General features: G+C 53.3%; 2 non-coding genes across 2 annotated transcripts; both read right to left on the reverse strand.

Annotated features, from left to right (window-relative positions):
- Positions 1–18959: 18959 nt before the first annotated feature.
- On the reverse strand, positions 18960–19031 carry TRNAD-GUC (transfer RNA aspartic acid (anticodon GUC)). The gene has a single exon. It is a non-coding gene; the product is annotated as a tRNA-Asp (tRNA).
- Positions 19032–20815: 1784 nt separating this feature from the next.
- Positions 20816–20887, reverse strand: TRNAD-GUC (transfer RNA aspartic acid (anticodon GUC)). The gene has a single exon. It is a non-coding gene; the product is annotated as a tRNA-Asp (tRNA).
- Positions 20888–24271: the final 3384 nt, after the last annotated feature.

Genomic DNA, 24271 nt, shown 5'->3' on the forward strand with positions numbered 1-24271 from the left:
GGCGCACTCCCGTCTGGCAGAGCTGCTGCTCGCCGCCGCGTCCATCCTGGCGGAGATCAGCACGTCGGGAGGAGTGGGGACGTCGGCGGACATTCAACAGGGTCACCCCGCGGATTCCCGCTAAAATGACTGGGGGATTCCCGCCCTTTCTACTGCGTGGCCATCTTTTGGCGGGAACGGCGAGCACCACGTGGCGGCGGTTCTCCAAGCGCGCCCGCTTACGTCATCAACGCGCGCTGCGGACCGCCATCAGACACCCGCCATTGGGGCCGCCATCTCTCACACCGACGGAGCGGCGGAGAGGAACCACGAGGCATAGGACGACTTCATCTTTCAACAGCGCCTTCCAACATTGTCAGCCTTCAAGGCGGATGGCGGGGACTGGGGCCAATTCCAGCGCAGATTTCTGGCGCATCAGGAAATGTCCGCCTGGTCCGACGCTACGGCGCTGCGGGCACTGCCTGCCATGTTGGACGACAACGCGCTCGCGGCCTTCACGTCAGCACGGAGGTCGGACCGCTCCACGCTTAAGGCCGCGTTGGGTCTCATGGCCAAGGTCTACGGACCTCCCTCGGCGTGTCGCCATCATTTTTACGCAAGGCGGAAGGCGGACATGGAGACCGTGCTCGCCTACCAGACGGCGTTGCTGGCTCTCGCCGACGCCGCGTTCCCTCGTATGGACGAGGAGGGCCAGGACGCGTTGGTCTTGGAGCAACTGCTCAAGTTGGCCCAGGACCTGGGGGTCCCCATCAACATGGCCGACGAGATCGATATTTCTTCCTTGCGGGTCACAACAAGTATACAGGCGCACGAGGTCCTTCAACGTAAACAGGCGGTCGTCTGCAACGCTGCCGTGGCCTCAGCTCCGGGCCCGGTGGTCACCGAACCCCAAGTTGTCAGCCCACGAGAGGAGGCGTTCACCACGGGACGACCAGGGGACTGGAGGTCGGGGGTCATTCGCCTCTGCGATCGGCCCGCAAGCTGGAGCAACCGAGATCTCCGACGACCCTCATCACGTGTTATAACTGCGGCCTCCGGGGCCACGTGGCGTCCGGTTGCCGCGCTCCACGTCAGCGCGCCATGGGACCTCGGCTGGACGACGACCAAGCCCCAAGTCGTCCCTACTAACCCCGGCAAGTCGCGGCACCTCACATGCTCGGCCTACATTCACGACACACATGGGCCATCGCGTTGCGGCAGAGGAGAGCCGGTTAGGGTTCGGGGATTCGGTTCGGCGAGGGGGGTTCGGCCGGGACCGGGGGGACATTAAATGGTCGGAGTTGGGGCACAGAATAGTGGCTGCCTCGGCGGGATCATCCGTCGTTACAGGATTCATTGATGGGGTCGAGGTCAGGGTGTTAGTGGACACGGGGGCGTCGGCGACTATTATATCGGACCTCATTTACAACATTCTCCCCGTCCAATGTCGACCGCTGCTCCCAGTGGACGTGCCATTTTACGCCGCTAATGGGGGATCGTTGGGCATTATCGGTCAGATTAGGGCGTCCATTTGCACTGGAGATATAACATTGTCGGGACCCGTTTTCGTTTCTTCTTCCTTGGCGGTTCCTTGTCTATTGGGCACAGATTTTTTGGCTAAAATGCCCATTAAAATTCTCATCGATCAGCGTTGCATTGAACTACCATCGGGTCGCCGTATTTCATTTTTAACGAACCCTACTGAAATTCGGACGGCGTGCGCTACGATACAAGCGTTGGCGACACAGACCGTGCACGTGCCCCCGGGTTCACAGATGTCAATTCCCCTCCGGTTGCGGAAACCGTGGGTGGGGGAGACCTCGGAACAAAGCATGCTTTTGGGTCCTTCAAATAGGGCTGTCGGAGGTCTCGATTTGTCGGTGGCTCACACTTTGGTTCGGGCTGACAAGGACCCGTTTGTCATGGTTTTAAATGCTGGGTCGCGGCCGGCCGTTATTCAGCAGGGCACCGTGCTAGCTCACGTGGCACGGGTCCCTGCGGAAGAGAGGCTGGTTGCGCAGGTTGATCCGAGCCCCACGCGGAACATTACAGTGAGGGAGGACCTTGGATGGGTCGATTCGCTGTGCGCGGACTCGAACGATTTGTCAACGGTACAGTTGGGTGCGCTGCGTGCGTTGCTGATAGAGTTTTCTGATGTGTTCAGTAAGTATAAGTATGACATTGGGTGCACGAACCTGTTACGCCACCATATTGAAACGGGCGATGCGGCACCGGTCAGGCAAAATCCCTTCCGACTGAGTCCTGCTGAGAAGGAACACGTTCAGTCGGCCGTCAACGATATGCTGGAAGCCGACATTATTTCGCATTCTTCCAGTCCTTGGGGAGCACCTATTGTGCTGGTTAAAAAGCAGGACGGGTCCTTGCGATTTTGCGTAGATTTCCGTTGCCTGAATAAAATCTCTGTGGCTGACGGGTATCCGCTCCCCAGAATGGACGAGTCCCTCGATGCATTGTCTGGTGCGCAATATTTTTCGACTCTTGATTTATTATCGGGATTCTGGCAGTTGCCACTCGACGACGAGTCTAAACCTAAGACAGCATTTCGGACTCCAGGGGTCCTGTTCCAGTTTAACCGGTTACCCATGGGACTTCACTCCGCTCCCGCGACGTTTCAGCGCCTTATGGAGTTGGTTTTGTCGGGCTTGCAATGGGATACGTGCTTGATTTACCTTGACGATGTCATTGTTTTCAGTAAGACGTTTGAGGAACACCTCCAGCGATTGAGAAGGGTGTTCTTGAGAATGCGATCGGCTAATTTAAAGTTTAAACCGGCCAAATGCCACCTTCTTCGTAAGTCCGTTAGATACTTGGGCCACATTGTCGACTCTTCGGGGATCTCTACCGATCCCGCGAAGACGGACTGTGTCAGTTCATGGCCGACGCCCACGTCAGTTTCGGACGTGCGCAGTTTCATCGGTTTTGCTTCTTATTACCGCCGATTCGTTGAGCATTTCGCCACCATTGCAAAACCCTTGCACGCTCTAACGGCAAAAGGAGTCAAGTTCCGATGGGGACCGGAGGAGGAGGCCGCGTTCTGCTCCCTCCGGGATGCCTTGGTGGGTGCCCCACCCTTGCGTTATCCTGACTTTGCGAGTCCCTTCTTGCTAGACACGGATGCTAGCAACACGGGCATTGGGGGGGTGCTCTCGCAAGTCGTTGGGGGAGTCGAAAGGGTGGTCGCCTATGGTAGCAGGGTATTGTCACCGGCGGAGCAGCGCTACTGCGTCACCCGTCGCGAGCTGCTTGCTATTGTTTTTTTTGTACAACAATTTAGACCGTATCTCTATGGCCGTCACTTTACGGTCCGGACGGACCACGCGGCGCTTCAGTATTCATTGAGGGTCGCCCAACCCTCGGGCCAATTGTCACGGTGGTTGGAAGTCCTCCAGGACTATCAGTTCACGACTACATACCGTAAGGGGTTGCGCCACACAAACGTCGATGCCCTGTCGCGATTGTCGCCTTGTCACAAATGTGCCTGCTTATCGGGATCGGCGTGCTGTAAACTGACAGTTGGGGAAGGTATGGGGGCGTTGGCTGCGACCGCGGGTGCACCAATCGGGGATGTTCCCGCTACCCCTGAGGGAGAGGACTCGCTACTCTCACTGTCGCTGATTGAGTGGGGCCGTCTCCAAATGGAAGACAGCTCCCTGCTAGCATTGCGCCGCAGGGTGGGGGGTCCCGAGGAGGGCCGGGAGCGAACTGGCTCCTGGGTACTTAAGCAAGGCCTATTAATGAGATGGGATAGTTTGTCCCGGCGGCACTCACTTGTGGTTCCTTCCGCTGTGAGGGGGAAAGTTGTCCTGGCCGCACATGAACGCCTCTTGCATTTGGGAGGAAACAAAACGCTTGTGTGGTGCCACAGCGACGGGGCCGCTCTGCCGAGCCAGGGAGCCGCCCTGCTTCCACCGCCGCACTGCCCCCCATCACCACCCCCACATAAACACGCACCCGCACCCACGTAGGGCCTCGTGGTCGGGTCGCCTACCCTGAGTTTTCACCCGAGGGCCCCCTAGGGGGGTTACCCCACGGTTTCTCAGGGCCAGGAAATTGGACAGGACCCTTCCCAGGCCAAGTAACACTGCGGCGCCGTGGGCGGATTTGAGATCGCACGACCACGGCGAGCTCAGAGAGCCCCGCAGTTAGAAACGCATACAAACACAAACACGGGTCAGCAGGGCAGATAGCTGGGATCAGAACCCGGGACGACTGATTGGTCGAAAGGTCAAAGGCCGGCGGGATCGCAAAAGAGCGGGAAATCCTAGGCTCAGGATTGGTCGAGAGACCAAGGCGGTCGGGACGGGGGTGCCTAGCCTTTGATGCGAATAGTTTAAAAGAAAACGCAGGGGCAGTAGGGAACTCTCTTCTTCTGGAGTTTGGACACGGGGTCAGCGACGAAGGAGTCATCGGGCGAGCCGCTAGATTGTCTGCAGGACGATCTGAGCGCCGCAAGGTCACCAGGGACTACAGACGGTATCGTGTTGCGCGCCTTACAACACCTCAGAGCGGAGAGTAGGATCCGTGGGAGAGGGTTAGCTCGGGGTAAGGACGGGTAGGAAAGCGGTTTAGCAGAGAGCGCAGCATAGAATAGGGCTGCACGCCACCAAAGGGTGGGTTGGGAGCGCCTTGCCGGCCCGCACACACACACGGGTGGCTCGGTGAGTTAACAAGGGTTAATAAAATCTCGAGCGTAGCAACGGAACCGTGTTGTTGGGTGTTTTTGAACGTGGTATTAGCGTGCACTGCATTCGCGGGTGTGTGGTCGTTGTATGCGTAAAGGCTGTGGTCTCTGTACGATTGTGCGGGTACGGAGGTGTGGGTGTTAATGCCCGGGGAGAGCACTTTTGTGTGTTGGCGTGCTTGCGCAGCCGTGTGAGAGGAGAATCGTCCTTGTACGATACTTGTGTTGACGTGCACGCGCGAGTGCGGGAGGGGACGAGTCGTCGTGTCGGCGTGCGCCCCGCTCGCGTGTGCGAAACCGCGGTGCACAGTGAAGCTGTTAGCTTTGTGCAAGCTTGCGTGTGCTCGTTACTTGCGTAAAGGGCGGCGCGGTGGTGGACCCCTGACCCCCAACCCCGCGGCTCGAGCGCGTAATCGGCTGCGCATTGTTGTACGGTTTATCTCGCGCGCACGGCGGCGGCAACTTGAGTCGTTGTGTCGGCGTGTGCCCCGCTTGCGTGTGCTCGTGTGATCTCGTGGAGAGGTGTGAACGCGTGAAGCGCTGCGGCTCGCCTCGGGGGAGCGCTGCGCCGAGCGGCGCGAGAGTGGGTGTCGCGTGTAGAGCTGCGTGTGTGCGCGTGCGTTCGCTCCGTGTGCGATACAGGTGCGCGATCATAACGCGAGTATTCAGTGGTGAGTGAGTGCCGCGGGGAGCGGTGTGCGTGAGTGCGCATACAGTCGTTACGTGTCGGATACGGGTGCGCATTGGTAACGTGGGTATTCGACGTGGAGGCGAGTGCCGCCCTGGGCTGTAGACGGGCGCACGCTCGCAGCGTGCGAGAGCTGTATGTAGCGGCGTAGAGAGGGGGAGTATGGCGTATGATTGATGATGCCATGCGCACGTATGCTTGCAGCGTGGGAGCGCTGCATGAAGCCGTATGGGTAAGGGCGTCGCGTTCGAAGGCCGGCGAAACCCTAGCGGGTATTAGGGAGGTGGGGTAACAAACGGAATAGGGGATGATGGAGGGAGGGATCTCGGGGGCCAACGGCCCCCACAAATTGGTGTCAGAAGCGGTACGGACCCCCGCGTTACCTCACGCTAAAATAAGACTAATATTTACCGGCAGGGGGGCCCCTTCGTGGAAGGCATTTGCCCGCAATCTCTTAGGGGCCAAGGAAATTAATGGATGGACGGACGCGCAGGCAGTACGTCAACTTAATATGAATCTTGATGGGCGGGCAGCCGATTTTGTAGAAGCGTTACCCGCGAGCGCACAGACACAGCTAGAGGAGCTGATGCGCCGACTCGATCAGCGTTTTGGCACGCGTGACGAGGAGGAAGCAAAATCGGCCTTAGAGGCGCGCCGTCGCCAACCTGGCGAAGATCTACGTGATTACGCCGAGGATGTGCGCGAGTTAACAAAGATCGCACGCCCGGGGTACGCAACTGATGTTATTGAGGAACTGGCCGCCGAGAAAATCCAGCGGTACCTGTCTCGCACGGCGTGGTGGCAGCCAGACATGAGCTGCCCACGTCTTCCCTTTAACGCCCTTGTCGAGCGCGCACGTAAGTGTGAAAGAATTCACAGCGAACGCGCGCAGCTCCGGGGGCTGGGACGAGAGCGCGCCATTGCGAGCCTGCTCTCGGAAGACGAGGAGGAGGAACAGGAGCTCGCGAGGACGGTAAGGGGCCGGGAAAGAGAGCCTCCAGTGTCCCGCGAGACAACCCCGGGATGGGTTGCCGGTATACAAACGGGTATAAAGGATGTCTCCGGCCAGGTAACCCAGGTAGGCGACAGGGTAACCCAGGTAGGTGACAGGGTAACCCAAGTAGACAACAAGGTAACCCAAGTACGGGCACACATGACTGCGCTGGAGACAATGGTGGAGACGGTCCAGGCCGAGGTAGGAGGATTAACTGGGAGAGTGGCTAGACTAGAAGCAGAGTATGAGCAACAGCGCACGGGGGGAGGAGGGAGTGGGCAGAAAGTTCGCCACAGAGCCGCCAACCTTCCCCCTCCATGCCATATATGCGACCAACGGGGACACCGAATGAGGGACTGCCCTCAGCTCGCCCGTGCGAGGCAGATGCATAGGTCAAACACTAAGGCCCCCTTAGAGAGGGGACCACCGGGGGATGAAATCGACGTAGACCCGACCCAAACCAGCTGTAATAATAATGGCGAGCGAGTGATCCATAAACAGGTTACAACGACAACACCCAAGGGCGCAGGGACCTCGGGCGATTGGCTGCGGGAGCTGGTGGCAGGGATAACGGGAGCCACGTCGCTGGTGGAAGGCCAGGTGAACGGGCAGCGCACCCGGATCCTGCTGGACACGGGCGCCGTGGCCTCTCTCATGAGCGCCGCGCACTGCAGCATGCTCGGGGTGGACGTGGGCTGCCTGCAGGCCCCCGATCGCGCGCTGCACACGGCAAGCGGAGCCGGGATGGGGTTGCTGGGGAAGGTCTCCCTCGAGGTCCGTCTAGGAAACCAGGTGTGCACACAGGAATTCTACGTTTCGAGTGTGTTGTGCCACGAGTGCATTGCAGGAACGGACCTCCTGGAAAAGTTGGGACTTAACGTACAGCCCCGGCAACGATGCGCTACGGTGGAGGGCAGCGGGGAGCGGATTCCGTTCCTAGGACAGGAGCCGAATCGCCCACGCTTCACACCCGTGGCCGCTACGCTGGTGTCGGCCGTCACCATCGGACCTCTCGCCGAGATGCTGGTGCCAGTGGCAACCCTCTCCACCGACCCAACCCACCGACCATCGGGCGAGGTAATGCTGACTCCTCACCCGGAGTTGGCATCGCGATACGGGGTGGTAGGGTCAGCCACACTGGTAAACGCAGATGGGGGCCGGCTGTTTATACGTGTGTTTAACCCACACAGTACCCCGGCAATGATACGACGACGCACCCCGGTAGCCACCGTACACCCCCTGCATGCTCGCCACTCGAACGACTCGGTGTTCGCACTCTGGGCGGAGGACCCTGGCCGCCCCGAGGACAGCCAGGATCTGGCCTGGCGGGTCGGCCCGACCCCCCGAGCCGAGATTGTTCCCCTGCAGGATGCGTTACATGTGCCTTGGGCAGCCTTACCTAAGGGGGAGGCCGATCAGCTGCGCGGGTTATTGCGGGAGTACGCCGACGTGTTCAGTGAGCACGATTCGGACGTGGGCCGGACCGACCTGGTCAAGCACCAAATTGACACAGGTGCAGCCCGACCCATTAAACTCCCCGCATACCGAGTGGGCGCGCCTGAACGGACCCAGATCAAAGAGGCAGTCACGGATATGCTACGCGATAACATAATCCAGCCCTCCGCGAGCCCTTGGTCTGCCCCAGTGGTACTGGTAACGAAAAAGGATGGGTCAACCCGGTTCTGCGTCGATTACCGTAAACTAAATGCAGTCACGCTCGGCGATGCCTTCCCCATACCCCGCATCGACGACACCTTCGACAGTCTCGCAGGAGCGCGGTATTTTTCCACCCTCGATCTGGCGTCCGGGTACTGGCAGGTGGAGATGGCGGAGGAGGATCGGCCGAAAACCGCATTCACCACCCCGATGGGACTATTCGAGTTTCGAGTACTCCCGTTCGGACTCACCAATGCGCCTGCGACGTTCCAGCGGCTGATGGAGTTGGTGATGCGGGGCTTGCAATGGGAACAGTGCCTGATTTACTTGGACGATGTGATAGTGTTCAGTAGATCTTTGTCTGAGCATTGGTCCAGGCTTCGAGAGGTGTTCCAGCGACTGCGAGCGGCTCATCTCAAGCTCAAGCCACGTAAGTGTTACATCGCACAACGCGAGGTGGGGTACCTCGGGCATCGCGTCAGCGAGGCAGGCGTGCACACCGATCCGGAGAAGGTACGCGCCGTAGTGGAGTGGCCACGGCCAAGGAATCTGACGGAGATCAGATCATTTTTGGGGCTCGCCACCTATTATCGTAGATTTGTAAAGGGATTCAGCGAGATTGCACGCCCTCTCACCCAACTCACCTCCCCTAAGCACCCCTACCAGTGGACGGGGGCCTGCCAGACGGCCTTCACCACTCTCAAAGATCACCTCACCCACGCCCCCATCCTCGCTTTCCCCGATTTTACCACCGATTTTATTTTGGACACGGACGCCTGCAGCAGCGGGCTGGGCGCGGTGTTGTCACAGGTACAGGATGGGACGGAACGAGTCATCGCGTACGCCAGCCGGACCTTGAGTGGGGCCGAGCTGAACTATTGCGTGACCCGCCAAGAGTTGTACGCCGTGATTTTCGCATGCAAACAGTTCCGGCCGTATTTGTACGGCAGGAGATGTCGCGTACGCACTGACCATTATGCTCTGCAGTTCCTTCTTACATTCAAGGAGCCGCGGGGGCAGATGGCTCGGTGGTTGGCGCAGTTGCAGGAGTACAACCTGCAAATCGAGTATCGGGCTGGCCGGACGCATGCAAACGCGGACGCCTTGTCGAGGCGACCCACGGTGTACGCCGAGACGAGGGCGGAGGAGGCCTGCCCGTGTTTCACGGGGGGACGCTGCCGGCAGGCAACGGACCCCCGAGAGGCCGCGGCCACTGACCCCCCCCCAGCGAGAGAGAGTGCAGTGTGCGCCACAGAGACCCTCGCAGGTGGCACTGAGGATCCCGTCGACCGCCCGGCAAGCGCGGGACCCGCGGCTCGGGACCCGATCGGACGGATCCAGGAGGACGTCGGCTGTGCCTTCCCGGGCCTAAACGACGAGCAGCTGAGACAGACCCAGCAGCGAGATCCGGATCTGGCGGCAGTGGAGGCGGCACTGCGGGAGGAAAAGAGCGCCCTACCAGGACCCTGGAGCGGTTTGTATGCCCGGTTGTGTGTACAGAACGGAGTGGTACGGGAGTTAACCGAGGCCGGCCAGCCGGGGTGCATCTGTGTTCCTGCCCAGGTGCGACCCCAGCTGCTACGGCTGGTGCATGACCACCCACTTGGGGGCCACGATGGGGAACGACGTACTCGAGAGACCCTGCGTCGCCAGTATCTCTGGCCTAAATTGGCGCAAGATGTGGCCGCCTGGGTGCAGGGCTGCCGGGCCTGTCAGCAGTGTGGGCAAAAGCCGGCGAGGTACCAGGTACCCCTGAGGCCGTTCCGAGTCAGTCGGACGAATCAGTTGGTCGGAATCGACCTACAGGGCCCCTTTCCACGATCCCACCGGGGCAACCGATATATTCTCGTAGCGGTGGAGTACTTCACCCGCTACCCCGTGGCGGTGGCTATCCCGGATAAAACAGCCCTCGTAGTGGCCCGGGCCTTCGTGGAAAACTACGTACTTAAGTGCGGGATCCCCGAACGAGTCATTACCGACCAGGGAAGTGAATTCGAGGCCGAACTATTCCAGGCGCTGTGCCGAGAGTTCGGGATCCAGAAGGACCGAACCACGGCGTATCACCCCCAGGCGAACGGGATGGTAGAGAGGATGAACCAGACTCTGGCCGGGAAGCTTAAACGCATGGCGGCCGCGAATCAACAGGACTGGGACGAACACCTCCCCTATGCCCTGTTCGCCTACACCACCGCCGTTCACACATCTACAGGACAGACCCCGTTCCTAATGATGTTTGGTCGCGAGTCTCGCCTGCCCGCAGATCTGCTGTTCGGTGTCCCTCCGCCGCAACGGGAGGAAGGGAGCCACCCCGTGGAGCACTTGCTGGAGACCCTCCGAGGGGCCAGGGGCCGAGCCTACCCGCACGGAGAGGCCGCACACCAGCGGCAAGAGCAGGGCGCCCGACCCCGTATGGAGCCCCCCTTCTACACTGCGGGCTCCGAGGTGTGGCTGTACACTCCCCGCGTCGGTGCCGGACAGGTGGGGAAGCTGACCACCTACTGGCGAGGACCCTGGATTGTGAGACGGCAGATCTCACCATGGACGGTGCTGATTCAGGGAGGAGAGAGGGGCCGGGAGATGGTGGTCAACATCCGCCGACTGAAGCCGTGGCGAGCAGCCCCCGAGGGGGGGAGCCCCGCCGTCCAAGTACCCCGAAACCCCGGGGTCCCCCCACCCCCCGTGCCCGGGGGCCTCGCGCAGTATATGGGCCCCACGGAGCCCCGGGCTCCGAGGGGCCCCGGGCGAGGCCGGGGGCGACGAGGACGGCGACCCTTAAACCCCACCGCCTCTGAGTTTGTTCCCCAGCCCGCAGGTGCCAGAGACCGAGGGGAGCCGTTGGAATGGAGGAGGAGACCACCGCCGGAGCCCCAGGAGACGGAGCCGCCACCCCCGAGGCCAGCCACAAGGGCCGGGCGAATCCCGCGGACCCCGCGGCGATACCTCGTGGGGGCAACCCAGGCGAGGTGCTCCAGTCAACCCGGGACAGGGACTGGCACCCCGGGGGGCTATGTGGTGCCACAGCGACGGGGCCGCTCTGCCGAGCCAGGGAGCCGCCCTGCTTCCACCGCCGCACTGCCCCCCATCACCACCCCCACATAAACACGCACCCGCACCCACGTAGGGCCTCGTGGTCGGGTCGCCTACCCTGAGTTTTCACCCGAGGGCCCCCTAGGGGGGTTACCCCACGGTTTCTCAGGGCCAGGAAATTGGACAGGACCCTTCCCAGGCCAAGTAACACTGCGGCGCCGTGGGCGGATTTGAGATCGCACGACCACGGCGAGCTCAGAGAGCCCCGCAGTTAGAAACGCATACAAACACAAACACGGGTCAGCAGGGCAGATAGCTGGGATCAGAACCCGGGACGACTGATTGGTCGAAAGGTCAAAGGCCGGCGGGATCGCAAAAGAGCGGGAAATCCTAGGCTCAGGATTGGTCGAGAGACCAAGGCGGTCGGGACGGGGGCGCCTAGCCTTTGATGCGAATAGTTTAAAAGAAAACGCAGGGGCAGTAGGGAACTCTCTTCTTCTGGAGTTTGGACACGGGGTCAGCGACGAAGGAGTCATCGGGCGAGCCGCTAGATTGTCTGCAGGACGATCTGAGCGCCGCAAGGTCACCAGGGACTACAGACGGTATCGTGTTGCGCGCCTTACAACACCTCAGAGCGGAGAGTAGGATCCGTGGGAGAGGGTTAGCTCGGGGTAAGGACGGGTAGGAAAGCGGTTTAGCAGAGAGCGCAGCATAGAATAGGGCTGCACGCCACCAAAGGGTGGGTTGGGAGCGCCTTGCCGGCCCGCACACACACACGGGTGGCTCGGTGAGTTAACAAGGGTTAATAAAATCTCGAGCGTAGCAACGGAACCGTGTTGTTGGGTGTTTTTGAACGTGGTATTAGCGTGCACTGCATTCGCGGGTGTGTGGTCGTTGTATGCGTAAAGGCTGTGGTCTCTGTACGATTGTGCGGGTACGGAGGTGTGGGTGTTAATGCCCGGGGAGAGCACTTTTGTGTGTTGGCGTGCTTGCGCAGCCGTGTGAGAGGAGAATCGTCCTTGTACGATACTTGTGTTGACGTGCACGCGCGAGTGCGGGAGGGGACGAGTCGTCGTGTCGGCGTGCGCCCCGCTCGCGTGTGCGAAACCGCGGTGCACAGTGAAGCTGTTAGCTTTGTGCAAGCTTGCGTGTGCTCGTTACTTGCGTAAAGGGCGGCGCGGTGGTGGACCCCTGACCCCCAACCCCGCGGCTCGAGCGCTTAATCGGCTGCGCATTGTTGTACGGTTTATCTCGCGCGCACGGCGGCGGCAACTTGAGTCGTTGTGTCGGCGTGTGCCCCGCTTGCGTGTGCTCGTGTGATCTCGTGGAGAGGTGTGAACGCGTGAAGCGCTGCGGCTCGCCTCGGGGGAGCGCTGCGCCGAGCGGCGCGAGAGTGGGTGTCGCGTGTAGAGCTGCGTGTGTGCGCGTGCGTTCGCTCCGTGTGCGATACAGGTGCGCGATCATAACGCGAGTATTCAGTGGTGAGTGAGTGCCGCGGGGAGCGGTGTGCGTGAGTGCGCATACAGTCGTTACGTGTCGGATACGGGTGCGCATTGGTAACGTGGGTATTCGACGTGGAGGCGAGTGCCGCCCTGGGCTGTAGACGGGCGCACGCTCGCAGCGTGCGAGAGCTGTATGTAGCGGCGTAGAGAGGGGGAGTATGGCGTATGATTGATGATGCCATGCGCACGTATGCTTGCAGCGTGGGAGCGCTGCGTGAAGCCGTATGGGTAAGGGCGTCGCGTTCGAAGGCCGGCGAAACCCTAGCGGGTATTAGGGAGGTGGGGTAACAAACGGAATAGGGGATGATGGAGGGAGGGATCTCGGGGGCCAACGGCCCCCACACTTGCTCTGCTTCAGCGTGACTATTATTGGCCGGGGATGGAGAGTGACGTGGTGAATATTCTAAAGGGATGTGTTGATTGCGCCAGACAGAAACCACCGCCCGTGGCATCTAATCCACCGCTGCAATCTATTCAGGTCTCGCGCACTAACGAGCTCGTTGCGCTCGATATTTTGGGGCCTTTTCCAGTCACGCCTAGGGGTAATAAGTACCTGTTGGTGGGTGTCGAATATTTTACCCGGTGGCCTATGGCGTGGCCACTCGCCAACCAGTCGGCGGCGGCTGTGACGGACGCCTTTGTCCAGGTCTACGTCCTGGACAAGGGGGCTCCCGAACGCTTGCTGACCGACCAAGGGAAACATTTTTCAAGTAAATTGCTGCAAGAGGTGTGCGACCTATTGGGTACTAAGAAGGTGCGTACCTCCCCGTACCACCCACAGACGGACGGGATGGTGGAGAGACTCCACAGGACTTTGACTTCTATGCTGTGCCAGCAGGTGTGTGAGGCACATGTTGATTGGGACCTGCAGGTCCCGGGGGTCCTCGCCGCGTATAGAATGGCCCCCCATTCAGCAACGGGATTTTCCCCATTCTATCTGATGTACGGTCGGGAAGCCGACCCGCCCATGGAAACGCAGCTGGGCCTGTCCGCACCACGAACAAATTCGAAATTGGCAGAACATATTAAATTTAATATCCATAAGCTGACAGAGGCAAGGGAGGCCGCACGGCTTAATTCGCGGGCTCGCCAAATTGCAAACGAGCGGTTGCGTGCACGGAAGGTGTCCGTGCACGACTGGAAACCAGGTGATAGGGCCTGGCTGCATTGCCCTCAGGCACCTTTGGCTACGTCGCCTAAATTGTTGAAGCCATGGCGGGGACCCATGGAGGTCGTGCGGGTTGCACGCCCCCAGTGCGTTCAAATAAAATGGGGAAAGCGCCGTTGGTACGTTCACCCCTCCCGACTGAAACCGTTCTCGCCTCCATATGGCCTCCCTTTGTGTCGTGAGGGCCGAGCATGTGACGTGACCGACGACCCAAGGGGGGAAATGTCTCTGCCTGATCCTCACATGTCTCCGCCTGATTCGCTCCCAGGTGTCTCGGAACTGACAGCTGCCGACCACCGGCGGCCGGATCTTCGCGGCGCGGCCGGTCCTTCCAGGCCCGATCCGCGCCGTCCAGAGCAGCCGGAGCCACCGGACGGTCGTCAGCGTCCCGTCCCATACGACGGACCGGCCAGGCGGACTCGCGCTAGGTCGCGCTACTTGTTATGATCTACCGATTGAGGAGTCGAGGCGGCCGGAGCGCCTCGTCACTGCATGTAGTCGCAGAGACACTGGACGCGTTCATTTTCTGGAATTCGCTTTTATTGTGTTGTTCGTCGGGCTGTACATAGCTTCTTATCTAGGTGTTGTGTGTGTTGTTGTTGACTTTTATTGTGTTGGTTGTCGATTTGTACATAGGTTGTTGTTGTTGTTGTTGTGTTGTTGTTGTTGCGTTACAGGGCACACTGGGGGGTGGGGTTTTTCTTGTGTTGACGTTGTGTTGTGTTGTTGTTTAGCAGCCGGGCTGGCTGCGAGCTATGTGGGAGGGGGTGATGTAGTGGTGATACGCGCTGGGGTAGGGATCGTGTGTCAGCGCGTAGTGATTGGCTGTGTGTGTTGGTGACGCGCGCTGACGGTGAAGGATCAGGGGTCAGCGCGGGGTCATGGGTTATGTGGTAGTGATTGGCTGTGTGCCGGTGACGCGCTTGAGAGGGAGTGATCGTGTGGCAGCGCGGCGTGATTGGTTGTGTAGTGGTAACACGCGCTGGGGAAAACAGATCGTAGGAACAGCGCGTCGTGATTGGTCAACTAAGGAGTGATGCTCACGTCGAGGACCACATACACTCCGTCTCCCGTGAGCGGGGACTATATAAGGGGATGCGCACAGGCGCACGGGGAGGGAGTACCAGCGAAAACTGAAGACGGATGAGGAGGCGGAACCCTGGGACCCGGGGCCGAACGTCCGTGAGAGGGCCCACGCCCAAGCTGGGGTGGGCCTGTAGGCTCCACGGACGTTACGGAGTCAAGTGAAGTGTGTGTAGCCGGAGGAATAGAAGCTACACGAGTCAAGTGAAGTGTGTGTAGCCGGAGGAATAGAAGCTACACGAGTCAAGTGAAGTGTGTGTAGCCGGAGGAATAGAAGCTACACGAGTCAAGTGAAGTGTGTGTAGCCGGAGGAATAGAAGCTACACGAGTCAAGTGAAGTGTGTGTAGCCGGAGGAATAGTAACTACACGTGTCGAGTGAAGTGTGTGTCGTCCGAGGAATAGAGACCACTCGTTGTATAGTGACAAGTCAAGATTTAATAAAAAGTGTGTTACCCGTCAAGGAGTTTCCTGCCGTCATTCAAATACTTCACATGTGGGGAATCTAACGACTTTACTATCGAGGACTCGGTCTGAGTGGGGCAGATTTGTGATTGACAGAAATTATAACTAGAAATCATCTCTAATACTCAATAAATAATAGCTTGAAATGTTGAAGGATTCATCTTTAAAAGGTAAGGCTTTTGAGTGCAGCAGGTGATTTAACGTTTGGTGAAATTACGTTATAAAAGGGAACAGCAAGTGATTTTAAATTGTAATAACAATGAGAGCCAGTGGCCAAAACATTTTTAAAAGTGTAGCTCTCCCCGACGGGGAATTGAACCCCGGTCTCGCGCGTGACAGGCGGGGATACTAACCACTATACTATCAAGGACTCGCTCAGAATGCAACTGATTCTAGATTGATTGATATTATAACAAGTAGAAATGAACCCATATTCTCGGCATATTACTGATTGAAATGAAGAGGGGTTTATCTTTAAAAGTTCAAGCTGGTTAGAGCAGCAGGTTACCTAACGATTAGGGAAAATCACGTGATTAAAGTCAAGAGCAAGTCCTTTTAAATTGTAATAACAATGAGAGCCAGTGGCCATTTTTTTTTAAAAAAGTTTTTCTCCGCGACGGGGAATTGAACCCTGGTCTCCCGCGTTACATTTGGGGAACCTAACGGCTTTACTATCGAGGACTCGGTCAGAGTGGGAAGATTTGTGATTGACAGAAATTATAACTAGAAATAATCTCTAATACTCAATAAATAATAGCTTGAAATGTTGAAGGATTCATCTTTAAAAGTTAAGGCTTTTGAGTGCAGCAGGTGATTTAACGTTTGGTGAAATTAACGTTATAAAAGGGAACAGCAAGTGATTTTAAATTGTAATAACAATGAGAGCCAGTGGCCAATTTCTTTTTTAAAAGTGTTGCTCTCCCGGACGGGGAATTGAAACCCGGTCTCCGCGTGACAGGCGGGGATACTAACCACTATACTATCGAGGACTCGCTCGTTTTTCGACTGATTCTAGATTGACTGATATTATAAAAAGTAGAAATTAACCCATATACTCGGCATATTACCGATTGAAATGAAGAGGGGTTTATCTTCAAAAGTTCAAGCTGGTTAGAGCAGCCGGTTACTTCACAATTGGTGAAAATCACGTGATTGAAGTCAAGAGCAAGTCCTTTTAAATTGTAATAACAATAAGAGCCAGTGGCCATTTTTTAAAAAAGAGTTTTTCTCCGCGACGGGGAATTGAACCCTGGTCTCCCGCGTTACATTTGGGGAACCTAACGGCTTTACTATCGAGGACTCGGTCAGAGTGGGAAGATTTGTGATTGACAGAAATTATAACTAGAAATAATCTCTAATACTCAATAAATAATAGCTTGAAATGTTGAAGGATTCATCTTTAAAAGTTAAGGCTTTTGAGTGCAGCAGGTGATTTAACTTTTGGTGAAATTAACGTTATAAAAGGGAACAGCAAGTGATTTTAAATTGTAATAACAATGAGAGCCAGTGGCCAATTTCTTTTTTAAAAGTGTTGCTCTCCCCGACGGGGAATTGAACCCCTGTCTCCCGCGTGACAGGCGGGGATACTAACCACTATACTATCGAGGACTCGCTCAGAATGAGGCTGATTGTAGATTCATTGAAATTATAAGAAGTAGAAATGAACACATATACGGCATATTACCCATTGAAATGAAGAGGGGTTTATCTTCAAAAGTTCAAGCTGGTTAGAGCAGCAGGTTACCTAACGATTAGGGAAAATCACGTGATTAAAGTCAAGAGCAAGTCCTTTTAAATTGTAATAACAATGAGAGCCAGTTACCATTTTTTAAAAAAGAGTTGCTCTCCCCGACGGGGAATTGAACTCCGGTCTCCCGCGTGAGAAGCGGGGTTACTAACCACTATACTATCGAGGACTCGCTCAGAATTCGACTGATTCTAGATTGACTGATATTATAACAAGTAGAAATGAACCCATATACTCGGCATATTACTGATTGAAATGAAGATGAGTTTATCTATAAAGTTTAAGCTGGATAGAGCAGCAGGTTACCTAACGATTAGGGAAAATCACGTGATTAAAATCAAGAGCACGCCTTTTCAAATAGTAATAACAATAAGGAGAGCCAGAGGCCAAAACATTTTTTAAAAGAGTAGTTCTTCCCGACGGGGAATTGAACCCTGGTCTCCCGCGTTCCATGTGGGGAAACTAACGACGTTACTATCGAGGACTCGGTCAGAGTCGGGCTAATTCGTGATTGACAGCAATTATAACAGAAAAAAACTCATATTCTCAGTAGATAATAGCTTGAAATGAAGAAGGATTCATCTTTAAAAGTTCAGGCTTTTGAGTGCAGCAGGTGACTCAACGTTTGGTGAAATTAACGTGATAAAAGGGAACAGCAAGTAATTTTAAATTGTAATTACAATGAGAGCCAGTGGCCATTTTCTTTTTTAAAAGAGTAGTTCTTCCCGACGGGGAATTGAACCCTGGTCTCCCGCGTTACATGTGGGGAACCTAACGACTTTACTATCGAGGACTCGGTCAGAGTGGGGCAGATTTGTGATTGACAGAAAATATAACTAGAAATAATCTTTAATACTTAATAAATAATCGTTTGAAATGAAGATGGATTCATCTTTAAAAGTTAAGGCTTTTGAGTGCACCAGGTGATTTAACGTTTGGTGAAATTAACGTTATAAAAGGGAACAGCAAGTGATTTTGAATTGTAATAACAATGAGATCCAGTGGCCAAAACCTTTTGAAAAGTGTATCTCTCCCCGACGGGGAATTGAACTCCGGTCTCCCGCGTGACAAGGGGGATACTAACCACTATACTATCGAGGACTCGCTCAGAATTCGACTGATTCTAGATTGACTGATATTATAACAAGTAGAAATGAACCCATATACTCGGCATATTACTGATTGAAATGAAGAGGAGTTTATCTATAAAGTTTAAGCTGGTTAGAGCAGCAGGTTACCTAACGATTAGGGAAAATCATGTGATTAAAATCAAGAGCACGCCCTTTCAAATAGTAATAACAATAAGGAGAGCCAGAGGCCAAAACATTTTTTAAAAGAGTAGTTCTTCCCGACGGGGAATTGAACCCTGGTCTCCCGCGTTCCATGTGGGGAAACTAACGACGTTACTATCGAGGACTCGGTCAGAGTCGGGCTAATTCGTGATTGACAGCAATTATAACAGAAAAAAACTCATATTCTCAGTAGATAATAGCTTGAAATGAAGAAGGATTCATCTTTAAAAGTTCAGGCTTTTGAGTGCAGCAGGTGACTCAACGTTTGGTGAAATTAACGTGATAAAAGGGAACAGCAAGTTATTTTAAATTGTAATAACAATGAGAGCCAGTGGCCATTTTCTTTTTTAAAAGAGTAGTTCTTCCCGACGGGGAATTGAACCCTGGTCTCCCGCGTTACATGTGGGGAACCTAACGACTTTACTATCGAGGACTCGGTCAGAGTGGGGCAGATTTGTGATTGACAGAAATTGTAACTAGGACTTAATAAATAATCGTTTGAAATGAAGAAGGAGTCATCTTTAAAAGTTCAGGCTTTTGAGTGCAGCAGGTGACTTAACGTTTGGTGAAATTAACGTTATAAAAGGGAACAGCAAGTGATTTTAAATTGTAATAACAATGAGAGCCAGTGGCCAATTTCTTTTTTAAAAGTGTTGTTCTCCCCGACGGGGAATTGAACCCCGGTCTCCCGCGTGACAGGCGGGGATACTAACCACTATACTATCGAGGACTCGCTCGGAATTCGACTGATTCTAGATTGACTGATATTATAAAAAGTAGAAATGAACCCATATACTCGGTATATTACCGATTGAAATGAAGAGGGGTTTATCTTCAAAAGTTCAAGCTGGTTAGAGCATCCGGTTACTTCACAATTGGTGAAAATCACGTGATTGAAGTCAAAAGCAAGTCCTTTTAAATTGTAATAACAATAAGAGCCAGTGGCCATTTTTTTAAAAAGAGTTTTTCTCCGCGACGGGGAATTGAACCCTGGTCTCCCGCGTTACATTTGGGGAACCTAACGGCTTTACTATCGAGGACTCGGTCAGAGTGGGAAGATTTGTGATTGACAGAAATTATAACTAGAAATAATCTCTAATACTCAATAAATAATAGCTTGAAATGTTGAAGGATTCATCTTTAACAGTTAAGGCTTTTGAGTGCAGCAGGTGATTTAACGTTTGGTGAAATTAACGTTATAAAAGGGAACAGCAAGTGATTTTAAATTGTAATAACAATGAGAGCCAGTGGCCAATTTCTTTTTTAAAAGTGTTGCTCTCCCCGACGGGGAATTGAACCCCGGTCTCCAGGTGACAGGCGGGGATACACACCACTATACTATCGAGGACTCGCTCAGAATGAGGCTGATTGTAGATTCATTGAAATTATAAGAAGTAGAAATGAACACATATACGGCATATTACCCATTGAAATGAAGAGGGGTTTATCTTTAAAAGTTCAAGCTGGTTAGAGCAGCAGGTTACTTAACAATTGGTGAAAATCACGTGATTAAAGTCAAGAGCAAGTCCTTTTAAACTGTAATAACAATGAGAGCCAGTGGCCATTTTTTTAAAAAGAGTTGCTCTCCCCGACGGGGAATTGAACCCTGGTCTCCCGCGTTACATGTGGGGAACCTAACGACTTTACTATCGAGGACTCGGTCAGAGTGGGGCAGATTTGGGATTGACAGAAATTGTAACTAGATATAATCTCTAATACTTAATAAATAATCGTTTGAAATGAAGAAGGAGTCATCTTTAAAAGTTCAGGCTTTTGAGTGCAGCAGGTGATTTAACGTTTGGTGAAATTAACGTTATAAAAGGGAACAGCAAGTGATTTTCAAATTGTAATAACAATGAGAGCCAGTGGCCAAAACATTTTGAAAAGTGTAGCTCTCCCCGACGGGGAATTGAACCCCGGTCTCCCGCGAGACAGGCGGGGATACTAACCACTATACTATCGAGGACTCTTTCGGAATTCGACTGATTTTAGATTGACTGATATTATAAAAAGTAGAAATGAACCCATATACTCGGCATATTACCGATTGAAATGAAGAGGGATTTCTCTTCAAAAGTTCAAGCTGGTTAGAGCTGCAGGTTACCTAACGATTAGGGAAAATCACGCGATTAAAGTCAAGAGCAAGTCCTTTTAAATTGTAATAACAATGAGAGCCAGTGACCATTTTTTTAAAAAGAGTTGCTCTCCCTGACGGGGAATTGAACCCTGGTCTCCCGCGTTACATTTGGGGAACCTAACGGCTTTACTATCGAGGACTCGGTCAGAGTGGGGCAGATTTGTGATTGACAGAAATTATAACTAGAAATAATCTCTAATACTTAATAAATAATCGTTTGAAATGAAGATGGATTCATCTTTAAAAGTTAAGGCTTTTGAGTGCACCAGGTGATTTAACGTTTGGTGAAATTAACGTTATAAAAGGGAACAGCAAGTGATTTTAAATTGTAATAACAATGAGAGCCAGTGGCCAATTTCTTTTTTAAAAGTGTTGCTCTCCCCGACGGGGAATTGAACCCCGGTCTCCCGCGTGACAGGCGGGGATACTAACCACTATACTATCGAGGACTCGCTCGGAATTCGACTGATTCTAGATTGACTGATATTATAAAAAGTAGAAATGAACCCATATACTCGGCATATTACCGATTGAAATGAAGAGGGGTTTATCTTCAAAAGTTCAAGCTGGTTAGAGCATCCGGTTACTTCACAATTGGTGAAAATCACGTGATTGAAGTCAAAAGCAAGTCCTTTTAAATTGTAATAACAATAAGAGCCAGTGGCCATTTTTTTAAAAAGAGTTTTTCTCCGCGACGGGGAATTGAACCCTGGTCTCCCGCGTTACATTTGGGGAACCTAACGGCTTTACTATCGAGGACTCGGTCAGAGTGGGAAGATTTGTGATTGACAGAAATTATAACTAGAAATAATCTCTAATACTCAATAAATAATAGCTTGAAATGTTGAAGGATTCATTTTTAACAGTTAAGGCTTTTGAGTGCAGCAGGTGATTTAACGTTTGGTGAAATTAACGTTATAAAAGGGAACAGCAAGTGATTTTAAATTGTAATAACAATGAGAGCCAGTGGCCAATTTCTTTTTTAAAAGTGTTGCTCTCCCCGACGGGGAATTGAACTCCGGTCTCCCGGGTGACAGGCGGGGATACAAACCACTATACTATCGAGGACTCGCTCAGATTGAGGCTGATTGTAGATTGACTGAAATTATAACAAGTAGAAATTGTTGTATCCTAAGCCTTCTTCCAAACTTGATGTTTTTATATATTATATTGTTACTTGATATATAATGAATGAAAACACCCCAAAGCGCAGCAAACTGCAAAACACCAGGTGTTGTTAAGTAATGAACTGGAGGAGGGCTAGGATGACAGAATTTGCAACCTTGCCTCAAGGAAAGATAAATCCAGGGTGAGTGGTCAAACGAAACCCAGCTCAAGGCTGTTGCACAGGGGAGGGGGCTGATTAACAACCCTGCGCGTCTGAACGTGAGGGGGCCTTTGACCTGAAATTAAGAATAACACTCCCAGAGCAGAAGGTTGGATGGCCACAGTGAGACGAATAAGAGCGTTGTATATCTCAAGGATGCAGACTCAGCTGAATAGCAAGGCTGCAGGGGTCACCAGAAGTTCGCGTTCGCCTAGTTAAGACGAAAAGCTCAATTATTCTGTATTGCTATTAAAGTAACGTTAAAGTCGGAATTTAACAACAGGATAGGCTAAAGTTATCGATATTCACACCCACTCCAATTAAACCAGGCCACAAGTTACGCCTACTGAACCATCACCATCATTAAGTCAATATGAAATGTTATTTCCATACTTTAATACTTAATATACAACTCGACCCAAAGCATATGACAATCAGAACCTTCCTAAGTCAAAATTGAATCGCACCCAGACAGGAGCGAATAGTCGATATAAGGTTGAAGAGGGAAGGAAATTAAGAGCACGGCGAACTGCAAACGTAAGCAAAAAAAGCCGGGAACACACCAACCCAGCGACCCACTAGCCCAGCAACAGCGAGTCGGGCTTCGACAGGCCATAAAAGTAGAAATAATAACTCCCGGGGTCAGGGGACATCAGAAAAAGCAAGCAGACAAAAACCAGAACTGACTCCAAGGTTCAACCGCCCTCACCTACAAGGAGTGACGGAAATTAATGAGGCCTTGAGTTAACGGCGTCAGCTGGACAGCAACAACAACGGCGAGCAGAGACAGAGTGAGGCAAAGACTGCGAGGCTATGAAATGCAACTTCATGTCAGTAAAGCCGACCAACAAGTTAAGTTAAAGACATCACAATACATAATATCGTACATAACATCAATGTTAACGCTATTCACCGTCAACTATATTCCGCTTATATAACCATGCAGACACCAAGGAATACGAATTCCTAGGATCAAGAAACTTACCCCTTAACCTAAGATATCGGAAATAAATTAATAATAATAAGCCTATGCATGAAAAGACAAAAGTAAAACTTATGAAAAGCCAGGATAGCGGGATAAATCACCACCAGGTCGAAATAAAATACATAATAAAAGAGCGATGTTAAACCCAGGGTCGGAGAGAAAGGAAGATCCCGGCCGTCTTTGTATCCCCGCAGCGCGGGATGGGAGTGTGTATGTGCTCGGGGAGGCACCTCCACTTGGGTCAAGCACCACGATGGGAAACGACACACCTGAGGTTACATACAGAATCATAACTGGGAAATGGTAAGGGACAAATGTTAATTTAAAACTTTTTAACCATGTCTGTGTGCGTCTGTGAGGGTCGGAGGGAGTGTGCCCCTCCCTCCAAGTCGTGCAACACGGACAGAGGCGCCTGTGAGACGATTTGTAACGTCTGTGTTTTGGTTCATGAAGAAGGCCAGACAAGAGATAATATTGCACCCAGACAGAGAGACGATTTCGAGGCAATTTGTAACATCTGATTGTTTGCTCATGGATTTTATGGAGGGAGTATGACAACGGAATATACCGTGGGTGATGCACACAAGGACACGGACGTACGGACACACACATGGACACACCTACCTACGGACAGATCCTGACACAGCAAAAATCGAAAGAAACCCCGCCTTGTGGGCAGGACCCAAAGGGATTTTTCGGCATAAAAGAAAGGACCCTGAGCATTGGAAACCAGTTCGACCAGGAGTGTCAACTCATCAGCCGAGTTCGACCAGTGGGTCGGCTCAGGAGTTCGACCAGCGGGTCGACTCAGGAGCGAGCTGCGACCAGCGGGTCGGCTCGACTCATCTTCAGCTCGACCGAGCGGGTCGACTCAGGAGCGAGCTGCGACCAACGGGTCGGCTCGACTCTTCTGCTCGTCTGGGACTCAGCCGAGTTCAGCCGGCTCTCGGGGCTCGACTCAAGCGACTCCCCATCTCCTCTGCAGGCGGGCAAGACCCGCTTGACAGCTCAACTCGGCCTGCGTGGGCCAACCTCTGCCGAGTCGGAGGTCTCTGCTGCAGCTGAAGGTCGCGGTTTGGCGACGAGGCGACGACCCAGCACTGCGCGCTGCGAGCGAGCTGTGGGCGCCACCTACCGACCGGGTTCCGAACTACGACAGCGTATCAACAGGCATCCAAACCAATTCAACACGGCGACAGGAGAGCGCCTGATACGTATGACGCGCACCGCCCCCTCACCACACGACCACCAGGCGTCTGTTTGACATAAAGAACCGACTCCGAACATTGACTATTCAAGACCACTCTTACCACTCAAACACACTCGAACCCATAAGCCATCCGTGGCTGTGAAGAAACACTCGAGACCGAGTGATGGCCATCCGTCGTTTATAAGAGTATTCGTAATTTTATCTTTAATATTTAGTGGGCTGTACTCTTAATCGCATAAATTCCCAACAGATCCATCAATACGAATTGATTCTTGGCACCTCCTTCCGCCGAGCCACGCTCACGTGGGGAG

This window comes from Lampetra fluviatilis, chromosome 66, assembly GCF_964198595.1.
Source record: "Lampetra fluviatilis chromosome 66, kcLamFluv1.1, whole genome shotgun sequence".
Classification (NCBI taxonomy): Eukaryota; Metazoa; Chordata; class Hyperoartia; order Petromyzontiformes; family Petromyzontidae; genus Lampetra; species Lampetra fluviatilis.